We start from the raw sequence: 6000 nt of genomic DNA, 5'->3' as shown, positions 1-6000 counted from the left end.
CACCAGCCCGCCGCCTCTCACCGCGGGCAACTCCAGAGTAGTAGAGAGTCCAGCCTCTCTCGAGGAGTTGGGTTCCAGAGCCCAAGCTGTGCGTGGAGGCGAGCCCAACTATCTCTAGTCGGTATCTCTCAACCTCCCGCACCAGCTCAGGCTCCTTCCCCCCCAGCGAGGTGACATTCCATGTCCCTAGAGTCAGATTCCGTATCCGGAGATTGGGTCGCCGAGGCTCCCGCCTTCGACTGCCACCCAATCCACATTGCACCAGCCCCTTACGGTCTCTCCTGCAGGTGGTGGGCCCACAGGAGTAGTAAAATTCCATCGAATTATTTAAATATTACATAAGTATTTTAATTAAGTAATCTTTACATATTTTTTACAAAAGGATTATTAAATTCAGTTTGATATAATTTTACTACTAACTGAAATGCTTAAAATTTGAAAAAATACTTTTTTAGAGTGTTTCTATGCTGGGATAGAACCCACAAGCTTCACTAAACCATCATCTGATAATTCATTTAAACTATACTCATATAGCCTAACTGTGTAATAAATTTTTTTTTTAGAATCATGGCCCAAAAAAAATATAAATTGTATCTCGAGACAGAAAGCACAGATGAAGTACCCCTTCCAAAGCACAGAACAAGCGGTGGATTACTGTATGTAATTACATTTAAGATTTAAGATTTATTTATATATTTTGTGATTATACTCAAAAACAAAGATTTAAGATTTATGCTGTTTCCTTTAAGATGATAATTATGCAGTTATCTGTACGTTTTCAAATGGTTCTGTAATACATGTTAACATGCTATTACATACTGTAACCATTTATGATGATTCCACTGTGCATCACTACAACAGTCAAGGTCCCAGTATTGCATATGTGGATTGTTTACAGTCTATCACCACATGCCACACTGCAATAATGTAATGCAACATCAGACTGTCACAACAACATGTTTTGAATGTTGTTTTAATAATGTTTTTTAGACTACTTTAACATCAGATAATGAAACAGATGATTCTGATGACAACTATGACAGCGTTTCCACTTTTGCAAGTGACACAGAAAGTGAAGTTGACACTGATGCATTTCGACAGGCTGACCCTGACCCAGACATGGACTCTATACTTACATCTGTAGGTACTACTACAAAAGCAGAGGCAGTGCTAATGATAATGACATATGCGGTTAGACATAACATATCTGGGACTCAACTACACCATTTGTTAAAACTTATAAATACTCTTTTCGGCAAGGAGGTGGTACCTGTATCAAGATATCTGTTCAACAAAGCATTCAAAAATAATTCAGAAATGCTTGAATTTCACTTTTATTGTAGGTCATGTAAATCATACATTGGTACTCAACAAAATATTGAAGACAAAAATATTACACAGTGTCTCCTGTGTAGCGATCCCTTAGAAATCAGTACCCTGAACAGCGGTAGTTTTTTCATCAGTGTACCAATTGCACCTCAAATCCAGGCACTACTACAAAATCCCCAAATTTCAAACAACATTGCCTACAGATATGAAAGGTCAAAAACTGAACACATTATCTCTGACATATATGATGGTGACATGTATGCACAGCTTGCAAAAGCAGGTGAAGTTCTGTCAGATCCAAACAATTTCTCATTTAATTTCAATTCCGATGGCTCACCCCTGTACAAATCCTCCAAATTTTCAATATGGCCTATACAACTCCACTTGAATGAGCTGCCTCACAAAATTCGATTCCAGAATGTGATGTTGTCAGGCCTTTGGTTTGGTCCAAATGTTGTTGTGTAGATTCAAAGGCCAGACCAGCCATACAGAACACCACACAATTTAATGGATACTTTGGTTGTGGATTCTGTCTGCATCCTGGAACCCAATAGACCGCCAGGTGAAGTATACAGTAACAACAACTGAATATGCAGACAGAGATGCTGAAGGAATGTTGTCTGTTATGGAGCTTGCATTAGCTAACAACAGAAGTATAAGATGAGTAAAGGGTCCCTCATAAACATGCCCTATTTTGATATAGTTTGGGGCTTTGTTCCAGACTAAATGCATGCAGTCTTACTTGGTGTTATTAGACAGCTCACAGAGCTTCTTTTGAATAATAGTGACCAACCGTACTACATTGGAAGCCCCAACATTATGAGAGTCATAGAAAACAGATTAATGAACATAAAACCACCACGTATCATTACACAACTGCCCAGGCCCCTAACAGATCTGAAGTTTTGGAAAGCCTCAGAATGGCGAGCATGGCTTCTGTTCTACAGCCTCCTTGTCTTAAACGGACTGGTCCAAACATGCTACATAAAGCACCTTAGCCTTTTGGTGTCCACTGTATTTCTATTTCTCAAAGAGCAGGTCTCCTTTCAAGATGTCAACCTAGCAGATGAGTTGCTTTTAGAATTTGTGGTATGATTTTAGTTGCTCTATGGGGAAGCATTAATGACATTTAATGTGCATCTCCTTACACACCTTGTGGGCACACTCTGCATTTGTATTTGAAAATGCAAATGGTGAGCTGTTAAAACTAGTCCACGGAACCAAATGTGTAGCTCTACAGACTGTTAACAGATTTCTGTCACACAGAGCTATACCACACTTTACAGCGAACTATACCATCAGTGAGCATGTTCAGACATTCTGTTTAGAGCTGATAGAACACCACAAAGTGAAAAAATTCTCAACATGGCAAGACGCAACTGTTCTGGATGGTGGCAGGGTGCAGGATGTAACTGATGATATAAGAGCTGCATTTCTTTCTGCTGAGAGGCATGTACCTGATGAAGTTGTTGTGCACAGGAGAATGGTGCATAAGGGTCTACTATATACCAGCAGTAGCTACAGCCTAAGTAAAAGGAGGAAAGATTGCTATGGAAAATTAAATGATGGATGTAATGGAGAAATCCTCTACATTATATCATTTACCTCTAATGGTAACAGAGAAATCGCTTTGCTTTTCAGAAAGATTCATTCACAGCCATCTTTCCCGCTTTCACAGGGCATAGCTTTTGTTCCGAATATCAAACAAGCAAGAAATGATTTTGCACCAGTATGTCTGATTTCAGTGGACAGCTTAGAGCAGAAATGCTTGATTTTGCACACCACTGATCATACTTTCATATGTGAGTTCCCAAATGTGTATGAAAGGGACTAGTCTTTTATTTAGCATTTTTCTCTGATTTCAAATCTTTAATTGTTTTTGTTTTGCACAAACTGATAATTTGTGTACAGGTATTTTGAAACCTTTTCTGTGTAAAATATTGTATGATATATGTATGTACAGGAAAACGGAACACTGATTGTCAATTATGTACTTAATGAGAGTGTTAAGTTAATGAGAAATTCAAAATAGGTAAAAACTGATTTTTTTAGAAAAAACTTGATTTATGTTTTATCAGTGTTATTTTTTTATTCTTTGTTATTCAAAGCTTTGTTATTTCAGTTCTTTATTCAAAAGAGGGAGCAAAAGAAATAACACTTATTATTAAATATATTTCAGCAAAAATAAAGGTTGTTCACATAAAGCTCATTCCAGCAAGATCATACTGGTTGACCGGCTACACCAGCCCCGTTTTGCTTGATAACACCATGACTATGCTGGCCACCCAACTACACCAGCATTATGCCAGCACTATACCAGCACTGACCAGCATTATACCAGCACTATACCAGCACTGACCAGCATTATACCAGCACTATACAAGCATGAACCAGTAAAAACCAGTCTGGTCCAGCATGGAATTCATGCTGGTTTATGCTGGATTTTTCAGCAGGGGTATCAGAGGAAGTCCTTTCCACTGTTCTAGTAGAAGTAGAGGGGATGCTAAATTCTAAACCACTTGGTTACGTATCATCAGAGATATCCGACACTGACCCAGTCACTCTAAACCTGGGGCGGCGAGATGCATCTCTGCCTCAAGCGGTTTATGGTCCAAGAGATTTTCTGAGCAAAAGACAATGGTGACATAGCCAAGTGATTGCTGACCAGTTCTGGAAACAGTTCATTCAGAACTACTTGACAACTCTACAACATCGTCCTAAATGGAGATAGTCTACACCCAACCTATCAGTGGGAGAAGTAGTCATGGTTATGGATTCTCAATTGCCACGATCCCACTGGCCTGTGGGTAAAATAACTCAAGTTTTTCCTAGCAGTGATGGAACAGTTAGAGTGGCAGAAGTAACTGTTGGGGACAGCATCTACAGACACCCTGTTTCCAAACTTATTGTCCTCCAGAGTTACCAAATGATTAGTGGTATGTAACCTTTAGTCGCAGGTGTAATTTTATGTATTTCTAATTTGTTGTACAAATTAGGGGGCGGCTGTATAAAATACCCTGCTGTTTTGTTGGTGACGTAATATGTGGGTGGAGTTATAGACCTGCACAGACAAGTTCGGACAAGTTCTAATTAGTTCAGTCACGACGGATGAGGCAGATTATTGTTTGTTTAGATATGTGTGTCCTTGAGACTAAACCACACACACACACACACACACACACACACACACACACACACACACACACACACACACACACACACACACACACACACACAGAGACAAACACACAAACCCAAATGGAAACTGAACATTATTCAAGTGGATTTGCTAGAATAAATCTGAGCATCTGAGCATTTGAACTATATAATGGACACTCCATTATTGCATCATCCCATAACCTTCTGATCGAGGTTGAGGACAAGTGTTGACACATCAGCATCTCACACGCATACATCTAGAACACAATAAATAAAATAAATTAAAAAAGGGCCATTGTTTTACATAAAATTCCTTACACAAAAACTTTTAGTACAGTAGAAATTTTAACAGTCTTCATAGCTTTATCCGTAGATATTGAAATCAAATTAATATAATGTTCTATGTCTCTTAAAAAGACCACAGACAGGTAAACTTTGCTTAAGAAAATAATACAATTTTTAATAAAACAAATTTTCTTTTGTGGGGTCTGAGTCAAAATACCTAAATATAACATTTCTCATTTGTAATGAAAATTCTGGCAAAATCATCATACCAAAATTCCTGAGTGTAATGACATGACCAAAATGTGTTCCACTATTCCACCTTTACTATTATTATACAGTGTGACAAAAATTACGGTATACTGATGTGCGCATGCCCAGTAATTTTAGATCAGTGGTTCTTAACCTGGGTTCGATCGAACCCAAGGGGTTCGGTGTGTCAGTCTTATGGGTTCGGGGGAGGATAAGACACACCCGACTCATATGATTCGTAATGACACGTCCCCCTTGGCCATCATTGGCTGCAGGTGATCACACAACATCGCTTGGCCTATCTGTGCTGCAGGGCAAACCACACACCATTGGTGAAACACTCATAAAACCAGCTGTGTTGAAGATGGCGAATATCATGCTGGGAAAAGCGGCTGAAGTTAAGTTATTCCAAATTCCTCTTTCAAATGACACCATCAGCGACAGAGTAGAGGACATGAGCAAAGACATCTTGGCTCAAGTAGTTGCAGATCTGATTTCAAGCTGGGCAAAATTCAGCCTTCAACTCGACGAGACCACAGATGTTTCCAATCTAAGCCAACTTGCTGTATTCGTGCGCTATGTGAAAGGCGACTTGTTAAAGGAAGATTTTTTATTTTGTAAGCCTCTTACAACAACAACTAAGGCAGCTGATGTGAAGAAACTTGTGGATGACTTCTTCAAAGACAACAATCTATCGTGGGATATGGTTTACGTCGCTCTGGATAAGGGCGTCTGCCAAATGCTGTAAATGTAAATGTAAATATGGTTTCTGCAGTTTGTTCGGACGGAGCTCCAGTCATGCTGGGAAGAATGTCTGGTTTTGGTGCTCTAGTGAAAGCTGATGCACCACACACCATTGTTACGCATTGTATTCTGCACAGGCATGCGTTGGCAACAAAAACCTTACCTCCAACACTGGCAGAAGTATTAAAAATTGTAGTGGAATGCGTGAACTATGTGCGAAATAGTGCTCTGAGG

Source organism: Tachysurus fulvidraco, chromosome 7 (assembly GCF_022655615.1).
Source record: "Tachysurus fulvidraco isolate hzauxx_2018 chromosome 7, HZAU_PFXX_2.0, whole genome shotgun sequence".
In the NCBI taxonomy this organism is placed as follows: Eukaryota; Metazoa; Chordata; class Actinopteri; order Siluriformes; family Bagridae; genus Tachysurus; species Tachysurus fulvidraco.
Note: the sequence above shows the minus strand (reverse complement) of the source record.